Source organism: Scatophagus argus, chromosome 18, assembly GCF_020382885.2.
Source record: "Scatophagus argus isolate fScaArg1 chromosome 18, fScaArg1.pri, whole genome shotgun sequence".
NCBI lineage: Eukaryota > Metazoa > Chordata > Actinopteri > Scatophagidae > Scatophagus > Scatophagus argus.
In genome coordinates, this window is record NC_058510.1 from 16447183 (window position 1) to 16471667 (window position 24485).

At 40.8% G+C, this 24485-nt stretch overlaps 1 protein-coding gene across 6 annotated transcripts in view; it reads right to left on the minus strand.

Annotated features, from left to right (window-relative positions):
* znf438 (zinc finger protein 438) overlaps positions 1 to 14358 on the minus strand; it is a 41603-nt gene extending 27245 nt beyond the window's left edge. The window contains exons 1-2 of one of the 6 annotated variants that reach the window (XM_046371146.1): positions 14053 to 14357; positions 4166 to 4377 (exon numbers count right to left, since the gene is read on the minus strand). The gene's annotated coding sequence lies outside the window, so the exon portion shown is untranslated. Of the gene's footprint in view, positions 1 to 4165; positions 4378 to 13987 lie in introns of all 6 variants that reach the window. The other 5 variants (XM_046371145.1, XM_046371148.1, XM_046371147.1 and 2 more) reach the window with 5 other exon arrangements.
* Positions 14359 to 24485: the final 10127 nt, after the last annotated feature.

Consider the following 24485-nt stretch of genomic DNA (forward strand, 5'->3'; position numbering starts at 1 on the left):
ATTACAGCTAAGACGAGTAGAGCAGGGCAGAGGCACTGGTGCATTTCTCTTTTCAGCCCAGGTTAGGCCCACATAGAGAAGCTAAGCTGGCTGTAGGAGGCAGCATTGGAGGGATTTATCATTCACAAGGGATTGCTCAAGCAGGCATCAAAAGCAGGGATGAACTGAAGACAACCTCCCAACGTCGCCTGTAGAGGATGCTGCCAAGACTGTTCACATTACTGATAGAGTAGCAGAAAAACATATTCAATTAATACACTGAGCAGACAGCAGCACTGGACTCTCCAATCCAATCCGCTTATGGAGTACCTAATAGCATACAAGGAGGAAGGATATTGTGCTAATTTGTCTTGTCTGTGGAGCACTCTGACAGCCCCATTGATGCTGACATCTCTTTAACATGAGGTTAGTGGGTGTTTGGCCTCCCCTCCAGTCGTTTGTGAGCTGCAGAGTCTGGAAATGATTAGGCCTGGGAGGGCAATTAGCCTGAGCATCGCTGGGCTAAATATAGTCCGGCTTGGCCCAGCTCTGCTCCTGGGTCATATCCACACCGCAGCCTCCGCGCAGGCATGTTAGTTCAATCTGGATCCCGTTTGTTTTATGACTGATGCGAAGGCTCTGCTGACTCAGACGAGATAACATAACTCAGCCGTCGATCAGGTGTCTCGGGAGGGGAGGAAGTGAGTGGGAAGGAGCAACAGAAGGGATGACGTTTGAAAAGGAAGCACATGTTAACCTCGATATCCAGAAAATATGAGCTGGGGAAATATGTTCTCGAAGTTGACTCACACTCATTTATTCCATCGCACTTCAGCTTGAAAATAATCTTCTTTCACAAGAAACACTGTCTCAAACAAACCATGGATGGGAAAACATGCTTTCCCACAGCCTTACACAAACTAAACGGAATGCAAAGAAAGAATGCTTTCCCATCGCACGACTCCCTGCCCCTCCAGTCCCCGTATCTCCCGCCTCCCTGTGAGAGATTTTATCCTTAAAAAACAGGAGGTTCGCCCACTCATTCACCTGGGACGGCTCTTGGATGGCGGAGGCAAGCTAGAAGGTTATAGGAGCCTGGGAATGTTTAACATCAAGAAAGCAATCAGAATGTAGCCGGACCTCTGGGAATTGGACAGGAAACATGGAGAGTAACCCCTTCCTGCCTGAGAGGAAAGAGAAGAGGAAGTGATTTGGATTATGTGATGAATTCCTACTGTAACCTAAAAGGGAGCTCATTGACATTAACAGCAATGCTCGCTTTTTACAACTTCTAAATTTAGCCAATTCACATCAATACTTTTTAAAGAACCTGAAAAGTTTTACTTCTCTTCCAACTATCACTTTTAGAATCAACTCTGTCTACATCAGTGTTCAGAAAGGTGACACATGAAGACCCGAGGTTCAAATGTAATACAAGAAAAGCAATGAAAGAAAAGGCGGTGACCTCAAACTCAACACAGACTCTGCTTAAATTTCCCCATCAGTGACCTGACCTGCGTACATTCAGTAGAGTATACAGACAGAGGTGAAACACAAGTGGAAATGTTCTGGCGATACACAGAGCTGAGCACAAATTGCACAAGACAGCACAGGAAACAGGAGTTTGCTTTGTACCCTGAACAGAGAACACTTATCAACCAGTAAGTCAGCCTAATGCAGCGCTGTCCTGTGACTGAGCTGGGCAAAAACAGTTACACATACAAACGTGCACACAGGAGTAGAACCAAACAAGAAGGCCACACCAGGAGCCATGTTATTCTATGCTTATTGTAAAGAAAACCACACTGTAAGACAAAAATTGGAGAAGTCATTGTTGTTTACACGCACGCAAGTAACCTGGTAACAGTCTCCAGGAAGATGATTTCTTAAACTTCATGTAAACAAGAAACCAGCTTTCTGTGATGTGGGCAGAAAAATCTGATTTTCCAGGAACTTCCTTTTGGAAAAAGCTGTTTCAACTGATTATGTATACTGGTAACCAGGTTTCTAACTGAGATGAGATGAGCGATAATTACAAAAAGCAATGAATCATGTATTCAGAATAACTCCATCCAAGGTCTAACTACAACTAAAGCTCATACAGAGTAGTCTCTATGAATTTAAATAAACGCATTTATTACTTGTGCAGTCAACATAACCAAGCCACGGTTCCAAATAAAGCATACTCCAGAAAGCTGAAAACTGACATAGAACGTGTACATATTTACAGCACTGACGCTACTACAGAATCTCTGACAACAGGTCTGATTTAAGTGGCGCATGCTTGCACACAGCAGTTTAGAGGAGACACCATGGCTAACCCGAAATAAAGACTGCCTCCTTTAACAGGAAATGATTAAGCTTTATGAAATTAGTCATATTAAGCAAAACTTGAAAAGGCCCTATATTTCACAGTAGATGTCTCATATTTAATGAGTGAGGCAATAGCTTAAATTGCCATGTCAGGATCTGTCCGATGCAGCTCAGCTGACAACTTCCTCATCACATTGTACATGTTATTTTACGTAACTAATCAAAGAATCCCATCCAAATGTCAGGAAATAAAGAAAACCTTTTGAGTTTTTACAAGTTGTGAAAATATAAGACAGCTGTCACGTTGGGCTGAAGTTAGTTTCCACTTTGGCTAATTTCCGGTGGGAAACTCTGCATGTAATATATGTTAAGCTACCAAACTCACAATTAATTGTGCAAGCATCTGTACCTAATATTACAGCAATTATTCTATTATAACAATAGTGTTGATCAAATAATAGATGCAGAACAGTCAGGCATCATTAAGATTCATCATCTGGTAACCATGAACGTTTGTGAATAAATTAACGGTAATCCAACAAACCACACGAAACAAAAATATGCCCTTCGTACACATGGGGCTTCAATTCTTAGTACTGTGGAGTTGTGGAAATGAACTACAGTTTACATGACATGAGAGAGCGCTGCAGCACTTCCCCAAGTCCCATGAAGCATTCTACTCAGGAGGGAAGAGAGAAAGGATACCGGATTTAAAAAGTCAACACAGCAGATGACAGCACCACCTAAATACTGCCTACCAGAAAAAGTCCACTGGACTTAATCCCAGCTATAAATCACTTTATGAAATTGCCTGTAAGGCCTAACATTATGGCCATATCCACAGATATCCTCGCAGCTTGTAGCAGCAGAATAAAACTAGAAAATACATCCATCATAAGGAGAGACGTTATTTAGGCAGTGTGCAGTAATGAAAAAACTAGGGACCTGCTCAATGTCCTGTTTAGAAACTGTTTGTTAATCTATCATTTGCCACAAGAGGAATGAGATAACAATATGGTGTGGCTTACAGTCTGCGTGGAAAGATCGAAGCGTGTCCTTGGAGTGACATTATTTATTGAAATAAATTCACTCAAGCTGAAATATGTATAGCAAAGGCATTATGAACAACGCTTCTGACGGAGCAGAGAGGGCTTTAACTCACCGTAACATTGGCTTGCTCTTTTCAACAGATGTCCCCTGTGTGACACACGGCAGGGATAATAGAGAGGAAGGGGTCTGAACGCTTTAAATTACCCCCTTTCATGAATGGAAGGGATTTTCTTTTGATGGCCTATTTGAATGTATAGACAATTTAGAGTCCTTCTCTGAGCAGCGATTCTGATCTTAATTACTTTGTTAATTAGCTGGATTCGCAGGGAGAAGCCTTGCCCTATCCAAAGTCCCTCAGCATTGCTGAAGGGGCTCCTCTAAAGTCCTCACATCCTCGCTTTCGTTTCAGCGCACCAATCCTGCACTTGTGACTCTTATTTGCAGGTCTGCCTTTGCTGAAGGTGGGCTTTTTTTTCCCTGAATGTCAGCAAACCCCATAGAGCTCCAGCTCTCTAATTCTACTGCCTGGGGAAAGCAGACCAGATCAGCGTCAACCCCCCTCCTCCCTGATCCGCCAATATCACACGAACGCATTCCACAGATTTATGTTTATCGTTTTCCAATGAAAGAGGGACAGCCGGTGCAACATCCTGGATGCTCCTCTCACTGTGTGATAAATGTGGCTCCCTCTCTCTGGGTGCCTCAACTTTGCAGATCGATGGAGCATTTAGCTAATCATGAAAGGAAGCCATAGAAGGAGGTATAAAAAGGACTGTCATAAGCAAACAATGATGCTTTTCATTTGCTTGTAATGCTTACTTACCACACGGCCTCAAAGGAAGGTATCAATCATCAAGGTGGATCGAGCTTTTTCTTCTACTTTGTCTTGACTATACACCAGAACTTGAGTAAAGTAGGAGTTTTGGTGTTTTGACATTCAGGCTAGCCTGAGAGAGCAGCAGGCCAAGGGAAAGGTAAGGTCCAGCTGAGGCAGCTGCTTGCTATTAGCTCCCCCACCACCACCTCCATCCCCACCTGGCAGGAAATAAGCAATAATTTAGTACTGACAGGTACACATTGAACTACTGCTATCTCTGCTCTCAAACCAACCAAATCACGGATTACAGCAGTTAAAAATTGTCCTTAAGCCTGTCATGTATCTCTGTCAAGGTTTGTCAGTTTCATATGTTTTAGAGAGCAAGTGTACATTTTCCAAAGGCAAAACATGAACTGGTGTGGTGTACATCTGAGAGGGATTTTTATTTACCAGCTCACATAAGCACAGACATTGAATGTACAAGCCATTTCTGTGTGTGTAGTTAACTGGGGGAAAAAAAAAATCTCCTGAAATCCTCCTCAAACATGGGAGGTGCTTTTCTGCCTGTGAAAACCTGCAGTTTAGAGGTCTCTGGTGAGCTGTAGAGGGCTTAGCGTGTTCGACTGGATCTGGAGTGTAGCTGCAAACCTGCCTTAACTGCCAGGTCAACATTACTGTGTGTAAATGGCAATACAAGGCCAGTAGGGCTGCTTGTAGCTTTGGGCACATAAACAAAGTGGCAATAATATCAAAAAGCTAAGAAAAAGCAATATATATTTAGTGTTTTTCCCACTCAAACACCATGTCAAGCCAGGATAACCAGAGTTACGACATTTATACCTGAGTGCTACAAACTAGATCAGGGTGCAGCTCCACAAGAAAACTGAAGCCACAACGCTGAGATAAGTTGTAGTTCATTCAGTCTGCTGTGGCCCTATACAAAACTGTGAAAGACACACTGAAAGCTGCTTACACACACACATTATTTAATACAGTCATCCCACAGTTCAGATGGCCAACAGTATGTACAGTGCCAATAAAAAGTATTCACCCCCTTGGATGTTTTCCCCTTTAATTGCTTTTATAAATGGAGATATGGAATGAAGTGGGAATTAAAAGCATGACTGCATAACATTACGCAGGAACTGTAATGTACCGTATTAAGGATTGTTAAGGATTGTTGGTTGTTTCAATATAACATTTTCTTCAGTAATATGGAAATGTATGCAGCACAGGGCTTAAAAATTGCATTAGTTAATCTACTTAATTAGAGGGGCCCTCAGCGTGTTTAAATGTGTTTTCCTCTCACATGCTTCAAACATATCCATTCAGATAGAGCATTTTGATGTGACTTCTTGAGGTTTAAGCGTATCAGCTGTAGCACATTCCAGCACAATTGAGATCGAGAGCAAGTGGCGCATGTCCTCAAGTCACCGAAATGAAATAACATCTGAAAAGATTGGCAGCAACAGCTCACCACACAAAACAACACTCGTGATAATCCTCAGATCTATATACATATAAAAATCAGCTGACAGCCAGGTCTACCTTGTTAGAAACAATTTCCAATAAGCTACCATGCCAATTTAAACACAAACAACTAAAAAGAGACTGAGTTTATACACCCAAACTGTGTCAAATTACCCCTAGCCTACAAGAAAAGATATGGCAACACTTTGGTTAAGTAGAAGAATACCATTTACTATCTATTGCTCACAAAGACAGCTGCCATGAGACTGTGCCATGCAACAACCTGGAACAACAGGCTGACACCCACTCTGCCTGCTGTATGAGTGTACACAGTATTTACAGGGCTCAGTGTGCGCAGGCACTCCTGGGCATCTAATAAAAGTGACAAAATAAACTATAAATACATTAGTTTTATGCAAACTATTTTGTTTTCATATACACAAGCAACATGCACTAAATACAGCTAAATAACAGCCTTCATTCTCACAATGACAGCATATTAGGCCTAATATTAGTAGACTCTATCCTCTGGGCAAAGATATATATCCTTCCTTACCCTTAAATAGCCTTAACCTTGTCCTAAATATCCCCAAAATTATTATTCTTTCCAATGAAATAAACTCAGTCTAACATTAGCATGGCAAATGAGACTGCAGATAAAATGCCCACATACAGCCTGAAGTAGTCAGCTCTGTGCTGTCTGTGACAGCCCTGCAGGCCTTTAGGCACAGAAGCCGTTACTCCTTCTACAAACAGCTCTGTTCTTCAGCCCCAGATGTCTCATTACTGTAAAACAAGCAGGGAGATGAGCGACATACCAGCCACTGGCCCACAACGCTGCCTCCCTTTCAATTAGAAAGGATTAGCCTAGCCTGAGTGGGCCGTCCTGTGTGTGATATGCTACCTTGCATCACACAGAACAGCCATATGTCAGACCTAAATAAATTACAGAGGAGCTGAAAGCTGGCCGATAGCCGAAAGGGAGTTATGGCTCCACTAGAGTGCACAACAGGCTTAAAAGGAGGAGAATGCTGTAGCCTCTATAAAATTTTACACTCTATGAAAGGGCATGGGCAGAGACACAGGTATACACCTTCTCCCACTGATTCTCGTAAATTAGACCTGTGGGATCCCACAGTCTCTCAAGAGATTTAGTACCTTTAGTACTTTTACTCAGCATGCGTTAATCAAACGATGAAGCCAAGCCAATGAAATTTCTGCTCTGTCATGCTTTGGCTAACCCAACAGGACAGATCCCATCCAGTCCCATGGCACATACTGTAGGAAGATAGACCAACCATAACTGGGGTAGCAAGGCCCTCATACCACTGACTGCATCACTCACTTTTATGAGAGTAGGGTGGCGTGGGGTTTAACAAGAGGTTTTACTCGTCAAGGGAACCGACATTACATAACCATAAAACGATGAGGTCCACAAATCACCAGTCGACTATTGACGCATGCTAGGGCTGGGTTTGTTATGCAGCCCACAACGCTGCCAGTAAACTCTTGTGGGTGTGAGAGTAAAAACAACAACAAAAAGACTTTTAATATAACCCGTTTGTCCTACAGTCAGATGAGAGCAGCCCTTATGCTGGAGTTCCCTTCACCCCACACGAAATTGAAAATACAGCTCTGAAACTACAGCTAACCCCGCTTGCCGCCGCTCGCACATCTGTATAATTTTCCAGCGAGTCTGTGCCATAGCTGGAGCGACTCCACTGACCAGGGGCGTCTGTGGTTGAACTGTGCTAGTCCACAGGTCCGGAGAAGCAGGCAGCGAGCAGGCAAGCAGGCTCCGTAATGCCTGACACGGAGCACCCTCGTGGGGGGAACGACTGAGTAATGGCAGGGTAACTCGATCCAGGGCTGGGAGGGAGTGGGAGCAACCCTGACGCCTAAATCATAGCTGTGGGATGGAGAGAGGGAGAGACACAAACGTGTTTGCAAGAAAGATATGCAGAGGGATGAGAGGCTGAGGAGATGGTGGGTGGGACGAGCAGAAAAACGAGCAGCAGTTAGACAGGACTTTTGGGAAGTATCCAAATGACAGGGGATGAAAGTGAACGCCTCTTTGCTGCCTTTCATGCACGTGCCATCGCTGGGGTAGGAGGGACAGAGGAATGACAAGGCGTGGGCTTGGGTTTCAAATTCAGTCTGTCTCAGACAGAATAAACACGTAGGCCCAAAATGGCTTATATTTTCCCTAGTGTCTGAAGCTAATTGAAAAATTTGGGTCGCAGACATAAATAAATGCATAGCTCTTCACACAGGCCTAAACATTTAAACCAGGAATGGAACCGTTATATAGCTCCATAAGCTAAGGGAGAACCTCTCTTTTTTTTTTTTTTACAACTAGAACAAAGATGTATGAAACAGCATTATCCTGCTTATACCATGCTCACTTAGCAAAGGAAAAAAATTAAGACCATTCATTTGAAATGCCCAGAAGACTATGGTCAGACTTGAAATAACCAGTGAATTCCATTTAAACCAATATTTCATTAAAGAAAGTTCATTTTGACACGAACTCTTAATTCATGATGCTGCTAACTGTAACTGATGCTGCATTGTTTCCAATACACGAATCCAAAGAAGAATCCATGATGTAATCTGTGGAGCGTAGGTCGTGAATGTCTTCAGGATCAATCATAGGGACAATGTTTTCATAATGAATTAATGAAAATTGGTCATAAAATGTCATCAGGTAGTTAACAATGCCTGTCAAGTTCCAAAGACAAAATGAAGATCTTCGATTTTGCTATTAGCGCTTGTAACATGCATTACACATAATGAATATACACGTAGGGCCAAATAAATCTTTAAAGAAATACCCTGCCGCAAAGCAAAAATACCTACACAAAAATAGAAATGATGAAAACCCCTGATTAAAATAACTCATATAGCGCTAAGCCACTAAAGCCTTTTTTATGGCAGAACTTCCTTTTTTTTTAAGGCTTATTTCACTGAGCACAAATGGTGTTTTACAGGAACACCCTGCTCCACACTTGGGCTGAAACCTGGTCTGTTCAACCACAGTCTCGTCTGCTGTCGGCTGCTGAAACAGTCTGGAGTTAAGATCCTTGCTCAGGGGCACTTCAGCATGGTTAGCAAGGGAGGGGCAGAGTTACCCTACCCAGATTTATAAATGCTATTGTCTACTGAACTTTTCTTTTTTTTAAAAAAAAGAAGAGACTTACTATGTTTTATAAATATATCATTACACTGAGCGAAATGACAGATAATGAAGAGTTACCATGGCAGTGACCATACAGGTCGAAGGCAATGACAAATTTTTACCATGCACACAGCGAAACAAAATGGTTTGCTGGAAGTGGAACATAGCCAGGAACTACGCTAATGCTCAAAGGAGCAGCCTAATATAATAATATGTCTTAGCTGCCTGCAGCATACAAATCCTGTAAAAGTCAGTCATTAAGCTTCACATGTAATTTTCATTAAGTTTTCTTGGAAACAAGAAGTCCAGCAAGACCAACAATTTAGCAGAGGAAGAAATGTTCACCAGACTATTACTGAACCACATCCTCCCTTTTCCATCCACAATATGCTCTCCATTCATTATTCAGACTTGAGATGCACTTTCCTTGTTCTTCAACTCTCCACTCATGACATCTTTGGGCGGCACTTAGCAGATGGGATACATATCAGCTCCTTATAATTCAGCTATGACTAAAAAAAGACAACTTCAACAGTTTTATTCAATTAGGCTAAACAGGCTGATGGACTTTTTGATTTTGTATCAGAACTAGAGGTTTTCTTCCCAAACCTACACAAAAGGATTCCATCTTTGAATGTGTAACTCAATTAGCCCGGCCATTAATGTTTTTAGGGAAGAGCTTAATTTTTATTCAGTCTTGCAGTGCCTATATTACACCCATAATGTAGAGATGCCATCATTGAAAAAGTAGGCCAAGCCTTAAAGTGAAAATTCACCTCAGAAAAATACAATCAGATAGAAAAAATACAAAAGCAGCTACACGGTGTACAACCCGCAAGCCACTTTGTGCAGAATGAATGTTTGACTGCATTATCAAACAGCTTGTGCAAATTGTCAACAAGATTTGGGAATGCTCTTGACTGTTTTTGTTATAACCTACTACTTAGACTGTTAGTTCAAAGCCTGACTATGAGTGGCGCCTGAGTGGGGGGCGGGGGGATGAGTGTGTGTTATGGTAACATGATCTTGGTTATGATTGAGCGGAAATGTTAGACAAGCATCTAAGTTTCCTCTGCCTGCTTCCACCCTCCTCATCTAGCCACATGTGAAACCACACTGGAACTACTCTCTGGCCAAAGTAAACGCTCCAGTCGTTCGCTTGGCATGTGTTTACGCTGGATGCCACGTTTACATGCCTGCCTCTCACTTATATTCTGGTGATAAATGATATCACACCGTGTAACTGTTCCTTTATAATCATTGTAAGCAATGAACCTTAAAGTGCAAGACATTTCCCATGGTGAGCTGTGAGATAAAGGAGGCAGTTGCAGTCAAACTCTGTTTTGTGTGTGTGTGTGTGTGTAGGCAGGGTGTTCCTGACACTGACTCATCTATAGGCCACAGAGCTGCTCTGAGTCTGCAGAAAATATTCACAAAAAAAATGTGTCGGCTAACCACTTTTCCAAGTGAACAGCAAGGTGCTCTGAAATGAACAATGAATAGAAATACAATGTAATTTACAAGATGAACTGGAGCCAGACTTAAATTTGATTTACCTCTATATGATTAGCTTTAGAACTGACTAAGTCATATATTGTGGAAAATACCTTACATGAACTGTGTGTTGACACCATTCTGCTCAACTTATGTGACCTGCACTTACATAACGTGAAGCATACAGAGATCTCACAAAGCAAACAGTTATGGTGGAGTGGGACTTTTTAGAAAGAGCATGAAAGATTCAGTTCACCGAAGCTGAAATAAAACATATTTAGCCACTTAGCTCTTGTGGTACTCAAAAGCATAGAAGTGTTTTTGGTTTTATCTTTTGATAATCCACAGAAAACAGTGCCAACTGTTTTCTTTGGGGCGACAAATAATGATTATTTTCATTATCAATTAGTACGCCATATTCTTTCTTATTCAATCAAGCAATCATTTGGTTGGTAAAATACCAGCAAATATTCAAAATGTCTTATTTTATTCAAACAATCCAAAGTATCAATTTACTATGACATAAGAGTGAAAAAGCAGCAAATTCACACATTTAAAACATGGAACTATCAAATTTGTGGATTTTTTTTTTATTTGACAAATGAATTTTATCAAAGGAGTGGCTCATCCATTTTATTTTGATCAACTAGTCAATTAATCAAATGTGAGTCTAGTTTTCACGGTGACATTTTCTGCGTTGGGGCGGCACTGTGGTGCAGTGGTTAGCACTGTCGCCTCATAGCAAGAGGGTTCCAGGTTCGAATTCCTTTGATAGTACTCTGGCTTCCTCCCACAATCACAGAAACTCTCACATTAGGTTAACTGGCTACTCTACATTGCCCCTAGGTGTGAGTGTGTGAGTGTGTGGTTGTCTGTCTTTGTGTGTCAGCCCTGCGACTGACTGGCGACCAGTCCAGGATGTACCCCACCTCTCTAATATTATTTAGAGTCCTAAAAACTACTGACAACATGTTCCGTGGAAGTAACCAAGACCAGGACTGTCCCCAGATACAATCCCTTCCACACTCAAAAACATTTAGTGACAAACTATAGCCTGATCTATATAGACTGACATTGACAGTTCTATAAGGGAGGTTATAATTACTACATTGTTTCACAGTAATTTTTTTTAACAGACATACAAAAGAGAAAGAGAAAAGCATTAAAGCCTCACAGTGATGAACTAAAACTAGAAATCTCTTGGGATTTCTGCTCGAAAAGTACATCAGAAAATGAAACAATTTTCTGTCAGTCGACTGATCAATCATTTGACTTATTGTTTCAGCTCTTGATTTGACCTCATGAAGCCAGTTCAACTTAGTGTAGTTCTGTTGGGGTTATCTGGCTTAACCAAGCCACTGAGTACTGGCTGTCCTAGATGACCAGTAACACCAAGCTGGCTATCAACAAGCTCTGTTGACTCAGAATTTTCCTATCCAGCTAATAGCATCTACAGGTGAAAGAAGAGCAGTTGCTCATTACAAGCGACACTACCAGAGCTATGACTCAAGTACTACATGTGACATAAAGTAATGACAGTATCGTAAACTACAATACATATACCAACATACGTGGAGTACATGAACAGTCTAATACAGTAAAATGATTCAACCATTGACTGTAAAATAAGGAAAACAACATGAAACCTCCCAAAAAGTGAGGTCAAACCATCTCAATCACCTGCTATAGCTGGCTGCAAATTTTTCCCAGAGATCGTTTCTGTCATTTTAGGTAAGTTTCTGTAATGAGTATTAAAGTTGCTAGTGCAAAAAACAAAAAAAAAGTGTGTGAGTGATTGAGAAAAGACAACATCGGAACATCTCTCCCTGCCAGTTCTGAAAAGAAAGTTTTCTCTGCATAAAAACAAACAGGTGGGGTTTGCTGACCTTTACGGCATACATTAGGCAACAAAAACTGGGCTGCTGCAGATAGTGAAAACACTAAATTGCTGTATGTGCAAAGGAAAGCCAAGAACACATTCTGGAACATACCCAGTGAGAAAGATATCCAGTTCCAAAATAATGGATCTGACTGGACGGGAATATTCTTCTTCACTAAGAATCCATCTTCATGTCACCACAGCGGCTTATATTCCTCATTTTGAAAATCTTAGAAGCATTTAATCTAAATCTTCAGGACAAACACCTCAGGGACCAAGAATCATCTTAATATGACAGTAACACCACTCACACGAGCTGCTCACGAGACTAGATCAAAGCAATAAATCATGGTCTCAGCATGGACAGCGTGGAACGGTAGGTCCGAAAACCAACTCTCATCTCCTCCTGGAGTAATGCAAGAAATATATGAGGAAATGCATGAGCTTACGTTTTCTTAAGGGTGCCACAAACTATGGCCTGTTTCCTGCCAAAGTACTCACTGTATCAATGCAAGGAGCTCTTTAATTCTCTCTCCTAATGTTGTTCCTTATACCTTAAGGAACTGATCTGCATACCAGTGCTTTTATTTTCTTGTCGAATAACTGGAATTATTTTTAGGTTTGTAAAATTGCAGTGTTACAGTTACAACTTGACAGTGACAGAAAAAGTGCAGCAAGTAACAGTTTAGTAAATCAGCCACGCCAGTTCAAGCCAATAACAAGCCATCTTGTTTACTGGTAAGTAGCAGCAGTACACTGGACTGGTGCATCACTACAGTAATATAGTTTTCTGTAATTATATTGTATTGTTTAATCTGCATGTATGTGCTACAACTGCCCTAGAAAATATGCAATATATAATGTAAGCACACAATCCCAATCATAGTTATTCAAGTGCTAAAGGTCCTGTAGCAGTGAGTGCAATTAATTAGTGTGCAATTATAGTATATGTAAATTTGACAATTAATATACTGAAACTAATGTAAATAACATCGGCACGTTTGCAACATTTGTTGCAATAACACAGGCAGATCTATGACACATACCACAATATAAACATCTCACATCAACTTAGATGGAAACTGATTTTCTAAAGTGCAATAAGAGTCAGTCAATACTAAGTATACTGTGCATTGTTTTTAATAGGCTCATGTACATACTCATCACAAAACCTACATTTTTGCTCTATCTGGGACCTCAGCTGTTTAAGGTAAAGACAGATGATCCATCCTAATGCACACTATTCACTCCTCTAGTCTGCACAATGCCTATTAATCCGCAAAACCTAACTATACACACTCCTCTGAGGTGTACGTCTATCATCACACACTTGCTAGTCCAGCTCTGGTGAGGCACGGGACGGAAGACGAAGTGAGGACAGAAGTGAGGTTGCTTACAGTCCATTCTCTGTTTGCACATCTCACTTCTCGGTCCTGTCTCTGCACACATCTTACTGCGGGGAATCCTACCTTGGTGACGTACGTCTACGATGCACAGCTGCAGGGTTAGCCACAGGCCTGCTCTTCATTAGCTGCACACACACAGTGTATGACATCTGCGATACGTTTATCCAGCCGCTGTTTCTTGCATGTGCACTTTCGTGTAAAACCTATTCTTTATGTAGGCTATTGTTTGAGTCTGAGTCTGTTATTCATACTGTAAATAAAAACCAAAGCCAGAACTCCTTACTTCTGCATGAAGAGGCTACCGTGATAACATTGCAAACGAGTCCGGTTTGGCTTCATTTTGTCTCTCGAAAAGCAACGGGCTGGGCGGAAATGCTGGAATTACTGTAAACATGTCTCACCTGGATCCCCAGTTATGTGGAGGAAGCACCTTCACACTACAGACAGGCTCATTTTTCGTAAATACCTGGTAATACCGTCGATCCTCAGAACTGTTTCTCTCCAGCCATTTTGAGCCAAACCGTCACCTTGGTCAGGCGGGTGGAACTCATATGACAAAGTTATAAAGCAATCACATTTTTCGGCTCATGCATACAAAAAGAATAAAATACGCTAACCGGGAAGTCGGAAGTGTGTTCCAATGAACATCGTGCTTATACGTTGGGTGAGAAAGCGGCAACAAACAATCATTAATTTCCCGTAAACACCCCGCGTTAGCAAAAATGGTACGGCTCGTTAAATTCCGGGGACCTACTTCGGTCTGTTCGGTCAATGGAGCCAATGAGCGGCCGTGTAACCTGTAGCAATACAACACGGCGCTCTCACGGTCACAGCTGAGAGCTTTGTCAGGCGCTCCAGCTCTCAGCTGTGTGACACGTCAAAGCGTTTTGCTAAATGTTATTTGGACATTGTAATATCGTGGTCGTAGTGTTGGCACACACACGCGTTTTTAGTTGTATTACGACAGAGTAAAACACATAAGCGAAGGTGGAAAAATATTCCGTTTATTTCAGTAAAATTTGCAATACCACAGTGAAGTGCAATACACTTCATTAAGGGTAAGTGCGTTGCATTTAATTTAAGTTAAAGGGGCATTTTATAAAAGTGAAATACAAAATGGCTGGAATACCATATTAAGAAAGTTAAAAAAAAAATGTAAAAAGTATCAAAAGTTTAAAATAAAAAATCTTACTCATGCGGCCAAAATGCTCTCTGTAAGCACCGTTATTCCGTTCATAAAGCGATTTTCAATTCAAACTCTTTTCCTCGGGATACTTATTGTGACACCAGGTACTAATACAAGTGGCATATTGTCTTATACATTTAAAAAAAAAAATGTGTGTCTCGCTGACTGTATAGAAATTATTAGTCTTGTTTAAAAGAAGGGACTGCCTCAGTCCTAAACATTAAACTGAAATGCAAGACAGAAATGAGGAAACACATAATTCTTTAATGACACTGGCAAAGAAACTAGGCAAAAAACGCAACTGCCCACGGCCCCAGAACCCAAAGGGATCCAAAAGCACATGTAATAGTAATGAAATAACCAATTGGCATGGTTATTGCATCACTATTGTCTGCATTTGCATTGTTACCTAGATATATGATCTTACTTGTCCTAGCAGTGCAAGTTATTTTCAAAGTCTGCAAATGTTCACATCTCCCATGAAATATATGCAGATATACACACAACTTATGCTGAGCATGTGGTCAGGTAATGGTATACATATATATCATGCCTCTCCATGTATTCTTGCTTATACATACATAAAGCCATATATATGCCATGTAATGCCACCAGCATATATAACACATTTATCAATTATGCACATATGGTATGTTAGTTAGTATTAGTGCAATAGGGTACATATACACTACAAAGAATGTATTGGTGAGAGGGCAGAAGGGTTCCAACAGCAATTTTGTGCTTTGTTAAACAAAATATGTGATTCAGATAGTGTGTCTAGGGACCACAGCTGTCAAGTAATGTTAGTGTAGTAAAATGGCATGAAATTGAAATACTCAAGTAAAGTCAAGTACCTTAGTCGTGTACTTAAGTACAGCATGTTAGCACAGTACTTGGGTAAACTTTGCACCAGTGCAAAGTCCAATAAATAAAGCAAAACACTGGTCACAGTATGAAACAAATTACAGCCTGTTTGAGGCTCTTACTGCTATAATAGTTACTGCTGCTAGAGAAAATTTTACCCACTCAGAATGAGTTCTTGTTTCAATAGTCCCACCAATATTTTATTCTCACTGCAAAAAGTGAAAGCATAATAACATTATTTAGAGTCCTAATGACCGCATTTCATTCTTGTTGTTTGTGTGTGCCTCACACAGCTTTTATAATCCTAATCCAAGGAGTAGTCCATATTAGTTATTGCAATACATTATCGGATGAATCCGTTATGGCGCAAATGCCTACTAAAAACACACATTCAGACATACATGTGAAATGACATACATACACACACGCCCTTTCTACTGGTATTTCACACCACATTCTCGGTGCAATGATGCATGGTGTTGTTAGTTTTGCAATTTGAGTCACCTGGGGCTACACATGTCCTGTTCTGTTAACCACTGTCACAGGCCTCGCGTATAGACTGTGGCAGGTGGCAATGCTTTCTGCCTGTGTTTGTTTGTCTGTGGAGGACAGACAGACAGAAACAGAAAAAGGATTTCTCTGTGTCTTTTTCTGCCTCTCTTTCACTCACACACACACACACACACACACACACACATACACACACACACAGACGCTCAGAGGCAGCAGTAATGACAGAAGCTTTGAGAACAAAGACATGTAATCAGGAACTTCAGTACAGGTGTTATGACTGCTGCATTTCTGAAAGGCTCTGTTTCACGCTGATAGTGCTCAGCGAGTAATATCAACATTTCTCATCTCCCAAAACAGGATATGAAAGAGAGTTGGCTGTTTCTGTAGCCCTTGGTGAAACACTGAGGTACCACTCACAAGAATATGTGACTTATGACTGTAACAGTTCAATAGATCCTCAGGTATCATTCTGAAACACGTTTAAACATTCATTCTGTTCTTCAGCAGTATGTGACTAAGAGCTTTTTTAAACAACACAGACTCTTAACTATAGAAAAAAAGTAGTTGTGGCATCCCGACTTTGTGATCAATACAAGGATCTTTAGCTCAGGGCCAAATAGAATTAAGAATTGCTTTAGGATAATGACAGTATCGACCAGTGCTCAGTAAAGCGTTTCAAGCTGTGGCAGGTTAATTCCCATCTATGAAGGTGTACAGGGAGCCAGTCTGAGTCAGGTTTGACGGTCAAAGTAATTCTCTCCAGCGAGGTGCTGCTGTTGCACTATGCACAGCACCTATTCTCCCCCTGCATCACACAGTCATTTTAAGCTACTGCAATATAATTTACAACTTATTTTTTGGAAAATCAGACATTTGAGCACTCTGTGCCATCACAGAAATGGAGAGGATTTGGCAAAAAGCTACACTTAAATAGACCACACTAGTAAAATCCAACTATTGCAAGGTTATGGAATAATTTATCCTCTTCACTGGCATGCCTGTGCCTACATATCTGTAAACCCAAAAGTCCTCAGGCGACTCATGGATGACATGTCATGAATTACAGGTCAGTATGAGTTATAGCCAGATCAGGCTACAAAGCATTAAGGCTGACACTGTAATATAACATAATAACACAATTACAGCTTAGAGAAAAGGGTTAGGCAAACAATCATAGGAAAGAATTAGCTCCTTTTGCATGTTAAAACAACCAGTTCCTCCAAGGACACAAAAACTCTGGCAAAATACAAAAATAAGAGGTTTAAGTTCTCCCTCTCCTTTTCATGCTCATATTTTTTAAGCAAGGTCCTTTAAGTGAGCATTTCTTGTTGCATATTCCCTCTGTGAATAAAAGTAATTTACCTTGCTCATTATGTGAGACATTGAGGTGTTTTGATGTTTGGAGATGAAAATGCTTTGAGATGAAATATTCATTTTTTTTAGTTGGCTTAATTATGTATGTGTCCACTGTCAAGTCGAAAACTGCTGCTCCTGTGAGGGATGTTTCAAGCGTACCTTTTTGCCAGTGGCGCAGAATACATTACCTCCTTATTACAGGGATTGCCTGGCATACACTCATATGCAACCTTATGGAAATATTAAATGAAGAGTCTGCTCACCTCACTGGACACATTGAATAAGCATGAGTGTCTCTAGTTCGTGACTCATAATGTTAAGGCTGGACTGATTGTTTTTGACTCATTTACTGCGTCATCTCTCTTTTTTTCATTTTAAACTTTGTTCTTGTCATATAGACAAAGAATATACCAAATACACACTTTATTCTCTATTACTTAAAATAACCTTTTACACCAACAGTGATATAATGAGTTAGATCTCTGGATTATGAGCAGATGGCAGGGGTGCCTTAGGTATAGTTTGTCTGACATCATGAAAGTCACATCCCTGTGTGTGTGTGTGTGTGTGTGTGTGTGCGTGCATGTGTGTATGGCTGTGTGGTATGTCAAGGTGGGGTATTTTCAAAAGGGATGTGTCAAAGAGTCAGCATTTTGGGAGACTAAAAATAATAATAATAATAATAATAATAATGAAAATGAGAGTGAGATGATAATATTGATACCACACTTCCAGTAAATTTCAAACTCAAATTTTCCCTTTGGAGATCAAAAAGGATTATCTTATCTTAAATATGAAGCTACAGCTAGCAACCAATTGAGATATCATAACATATAACATGTCATGATGAGCAAGTATAGCATTATCTGTATCTGTTCAACTTTAACTCTATGTAAGATACAAATGTAAAAAAAAAAAAAAAAATGCTATTCCTTTCAGTACAAAGGTGTCAGGATATTTTTAGCCTTGATTAGCATAGAAATTGGAGGCAGGGACAACAAGTTGCCTGGTTCAACCCAAAGTGAAAAAAGTGCCCTATCCTACTGAAGCTCACTAAATAATGCCAAGTTCACAAATATTACTGTCTTTTACAATGGTCGCTGTGTCAGATTGGAGCATTTAGTCATTGGTTCTCAACGGGACTTGGCTGATGAAATAGGCCCAGCCTTCACCAATCAGAGCTTGCCTTCTTTCATAATGTGGTTGATGTCACCTAGAAGCAGGGATGACTTCTGGGAACAACAGTTAACAAACAAACCATGGTGATGTGTATGCAAAAGCCTATAAAAGAAAGAAGAAGCCCAATTCACAGTTCCTCTGGCTGTATCTACAGTATCATTCACCTTGTTTACGCATAAAACAGCTTTATGTCAACGTGGTCAAATCATGTGAAATTTTTCATGGCAGGAAAACACTTTATAAGGCATGCCATATATGCTGTCAGTTATCATTGACTATGATATACTACATGATATAAAATGATCAATGGCAACCCGACACCCATTTTCATCTGGACGCAAGTGGTTTTGGAGGTTATTTCTGGTTAGTTATTTCTGGAGCATTAACGAGCTGGACACTGAGACAGGGCGCAGGGTCCTGGGGTCTTGTGGTCACAGTGAAGTTTGGATGAACATAAATGACACCCCACCAACCACATCTAGCAAATCAGGCTAACCATAGACACTGCACAGATGACTGGTCACGTAATTAAACTGTCGTTTGTCAAGACATAGCTAGAACAAAATCCTGCCAAAATAACAATCAATTGTACATTTATGAAATGTGTTAATTAGTGATCTTTGCAGGTGCTGCTAGCCATACCTTTGCACCAGTTAGCTGGCAGACTAGCTGAGTCTCCCTTTTCCAGTATTTATGCTATGCTATGCCAAGCATGTCCTGACTAGTCTAGCTCAGGTCAAATATAACCTGTCTACCAGCACCTCCAAAGCTAACTAATTTAGACACTGTTGAATCTGTTAATATTTCAATTTGTGATTTCACTATGGATTGCACTTTGGGCTATTTATTGGCTGGCACAGTGGCCCACTGGACCCTCTGGAGTCTTAAGACAAAAAATACATTAACCATCTCCTAGCTGTAGCTTCATTTTTACAGTGCAGACATGATAATGATATCAATCTTCTTATCAAATTCTCAGCAAGAAAAATTTATATTTTGCAACACATTCATTAAATGCTGAAATATGAGATGTATATAAATCCTCTAATCTCACTACAAGAAAGAAAAATGATTCCTTTTAACAACTGAACACAGAGCACATGGAACAGAGAGAGAGAGTTGTGGAAAAAGAGAGTCAGTTGAAATATCAGCAAAACGAAGGAAGGTACAAATTATATTTGATATGTTCTTTGTCTTTGTTGGATTATATGGCTGTGTTCAGTGTGTGTATTGCAGTGTTTGTGCACATGTATTTGTATATTAGGTTTCCAGCAGCCTGGCTTTGTTGCTCTTTGGACCTCTTCTTTCTTCCAAGCCATGAAGTCAAGGCCCTCTCGTTCTTTCCAAAGCTGTAAAACCTGAAAATGAAACACTCGTCTATCTCACTTTCAGTTTTGTCCAGATGGCACATTGATGTGTGATGCTCTCCACATGTTTCTAATAGGGACTTTTGGTGCACGCCTGGCTTACACCTCTGGGGTGAATACTCAAGAGGAGATCAGGGTTGAACTGCTAAAATACATGTGTACAAATCTGTACGTGTGTTGCCACCTGGGACGAGGAAATGTCCATACATAACAGTCTATTATATCTGACAAGTTGGATCATACTTTGTAAACATCTTTCTCATTATCTGTATATAATTTTCGTCAACAAAGATGCACAGTTTTTAGGCATACAGAATGAGTTTCATGGCATATTTGATATATAATACAGTTCTTTCACATACAGCCAGGAAAAGCGTCAGAGGAATTCAGTGTTTAAACCAAATCTTGCAATGCATCAACAATAATTTCCATACCGTAACTGCAAGAATCTCACTTGATTTCTTTAGGCCTCTCCACATCAGATTACTGAGTGTACCTACTGCTGAGCGAGTTTCCCCTTCATGAACACTTCATTACAAACACTAAATGAGGACTATCTCTCCATGTGTTTATTTCCAAAGTCTTACTGGTTATTGTTATTATTGCAGTCATTTCCTGTGCTGGAATTTCATTTTGGGGCTCCCTTTGCGCTCCTAAAACTTGCTAGCAGCCTGTCACCCTTTCGGCACCTCTCGCTGGCTCTTGTAAAGGTGTGGGTGGCCATGGTTGCACCCTGAAGTGGCCACATGGACGCTGAGCTGTGAAATTACATTAAGCCGCCAGCCTAAGGCCCATGGCAATCCTCCCTTAATGAAAACTGTTTCACAGTGCAGGCTGCTCGGAGCACCGGAGACAATCTGTTTGACAACCAGGGCTTAATATGGAGAGGTTGAGTAAAGGGACACCATAGTAATTGGCTCGCATTTTGGATGTTCATTTATAGTGCTCCGCCACTATTCATGTACAGAGAAAAATGTTCTGACATTCAGCGAGTGTGTGTGGGAAAAGAGTAGGTGTGTGGTATTCATATTCATCCAGTGAAAACAGCAGTAGCCTATCACAGATCAAAACATAAGCACATACACAAACATAAACCGCCCACACGCTATTCACTCATAGAGTATCACCATTGTACCTATAACCGCACAGTGTCAGATGTGTCTATTTGCACACTCATACAGGGGAATGTAGTCTATTAGTGTTTATTTAAAGATCATAAAAGTGCATATTTTATTTTTTGGATTCTGTAAGCTCACATGTAGCTAATTTTTGTGAAGTGAAACTGCAAGAAAAAATAAAAAATACCCCTTCTATTAGAGTAAAAATCCTAATATTCTCAATAATCTCAAGTGGTATCTAGTTATGCAGTGTAGTTGTATTTTCCCAGTTTCTAATAGATGGCATTTCTGCATTAAAATGTCTAAAAAATACAATTAAACCTTTGTTATATATTTTGTTGAGTTGTGTAGCTACAACTTCAGGATAGAGTCAGAAACTGAGTAAGGAAGAGAACATGACCAAATGTTATGTGATTAAAACTTTAAAACATCACCCCATCTGTGGACATTTCTACACAAGTCACGTCATATAGATTTGAAGAGTAGATTGAAAACAACAACTCCCATGATGCCACACAACATGTCTTTTGTCTTGTTTTGTGTTTTTGTGTATTTTAACAACTAAAATAAATGTACTTCAACGTGAAAGGATTGGCTCGAGGTGACACAGCCCAATCCAACCCTGCACTACTTCTACACTGCACTAGTTCTACTGAGCTTACTTGCTTCATTTAGCAATTGTTTTGGCTTTTCTGGCCTATAACTTTACTGATTTGGTTCATGCTCCCAACTCTCACCAACCTTGATTACAGCCCGAACAGGGAGCAATTAAGAAGCTCTGACAAACCCACTGCACACAACCTCTCAAGCTCAAAACAGCAGACGAACAATAATAGCAATTAGCTGATGGACATGGTGGAGCATGTAGCAAATAATACATATACTACCCTCAATACTTGGTAGAGACCAAAAACAGAGCTAAAACAAGAGTGTGGGCTGGACTTACATTCACCAGGGGATGAAAAACATCACTGCATATAGATGATAATGTTGCTGGGTACAACATACAACATGATTTCAGCAGCAGCACCACCGCCACAGAGGTCAATATCTAACTTGGGCATGCAAAACAGAAACTGTCTGGATGGATAGGCCACTTGAAAATGTGCATTTTTAAAATACAAAAATATAAGATGGAAGCAGAAAGGAGTCTGAAGCTGCATCACCTAATTAATGACATCATTTTCCCACTGCACACCTCAGTTCACAAGAATTATTTCAGCAAACAGTGGTTTCAACTGTGAGAGAAGATGCCTCCAAAAATAACGCCTTGATAGACTGAGTTTGACATCTTTGCAGAGCGTACAAACGCTGTTCCAGCCGCAAGGACAAATGAACAGTAAAATGCAACAGGCGCTCCAATAAATACAGTATAAATTTATTCTGGGCTTTCCAGAGGATGGTTGTCTCCTTCTGACAGTCACAAGAGGAGGGAGAAGACCGGGGCAAGCCTGTCTGGCGCACTGAGGTTGTGTGAGTGCGTTCATGTGTGTGTGCTTGCATGTGTTAGGATAAGTTCATGCGCACATCTCGCTAGCCAAAACAAGTATATATCTTGGCCTGCCGTGGAGAAAGGCAGCGTTACGTTCACCCGCAGGTCAGGAGCTCTCAGCCTTGTGGCCACCCACCCCTATGGAATCACAGGAGTTGGAGAGTTTGTGTTTGTTTGTGTAACTCTGAGTGTCAGAGGGGGCTTCTTCATCCCCATCATACGCCAGTCCTCTAATCCTGATTTTTGATTCATAAAGTAAAGGGGAAAAATGGAGAAAGGAACTAAAGTAACATCTTTGTTCCCTCCAGTTTGCTTTAGAATAAAGGTGAACTACTCCTTTACTTTTACAAATGAGAAACAGCTTATCTGATATGGGCAGTCCAACTCAGCCAATGACAACAGTTCTGAAGCTTTGTGAAATTTGAGGAAATAACCCTGATGATGTCATTAGAGTTATCTTGAGTTGGGCTTGACACTTCTTACATTGGCACGGCATGGCTCCTGTGATGCATAACAGGTAAACCCAATGTAGAGCTACTTTTGAACTATTTTTGTGTTTGACATCCTAACCTCCTAAGAAGATGTAGTGGAGTAAACAGTACACTGTTTCACTGCAGTGGAATATACACATCAAGTGGAATGAAATGGAAGTATTCAAGTACCGGTGCTGTACCTCAAAATTGTACGTAAGTACACTAACTGAGTAAATGGACTTATTTACAACACACACACACACATTCTTCTATGCTTGCAGTTTGTAATGCAGGTTTTCTGTTAAATAAATAACATCAGTAGGGTATTTTTTCAGACTGTGGAGTGCTCTCTCAAGAGCCACAAAAGGCATTATTCAGCCGCTTTAATCTGCTGATTAGTACTCCTCATGACAAGTGAACGAAACTGTTTGTAGAGAGCCCCTTCAGTAGAGGAGAAGTGCTAGAATCATACACTGGGATGTCTGACTGACTGTTTTGGTTCTGTCCTGTTCACCTTGCCCCTTGACTAAGATGTTTGAGGTGTGGCTCACTCCAACAAGCGTGTCAGTGACTTCCTGTCTTGAAAAAAAATCCATAGAAGAGTACGGAAGTGGCTTGTGAATACTCCAGCATGTCGGAAGAGAACCGGGAGATTGACATCTAGTCCCCAAAACATTGTATTGTTGGGTTTCAGACACTGACAGCGTGCATTCAACTACTGCTGAATACTTGAGCTGATATTTGTTTCAGGAGTTTCCCCTGCAGGCTGACTTGACCTCTCAATAGAGACATGGGAAAATTCTCAGGCTTGCAGTAAGATCTGTTTATTTGCTGTGAGCCAGATTGTTAAAAAGCAGCATAATTTATAAATCAAGAACTGGGTTTCCTGTTAAACTCTGTTTCCATTCTCACAGCTTTTTTTGTGCAGTGTGGCACTTCACTTTAAGGCTGAAATTGATCTTTTCTCTTCTCTACAGTATCAGTTGCAATGAAGGCTCCACTTGAGCACTTTCTCCATGTGTGTATGTGTGTGTGTGTATCTTTTCAGCTGGAGAACTGCCTTGACTGCAGCTGAGCACAGTGCCATGGTGGTGATAGTGCTTTGTGGGGGTTGCTGGTCTATGGAGCAGGGAGGAGGAGGAGGAGGACCTCACAGTTAGCGGCTGTCTCTTGGGAGAGATTAAGGAGTTTAGTCTTTGCCGTGTCTCTCTCTGTCACTGCCACTGCCTTCTGCTTTTCCTCTCTATTTGGAGCAGGACGGGGTGCACCTTTTTCGTCATCCTCCTTTTTGCACTTTCTGTTCCTCTCTTCTACTCTCGTTTCCTCTCTTCCCTTTTTTTCCATCCATCCT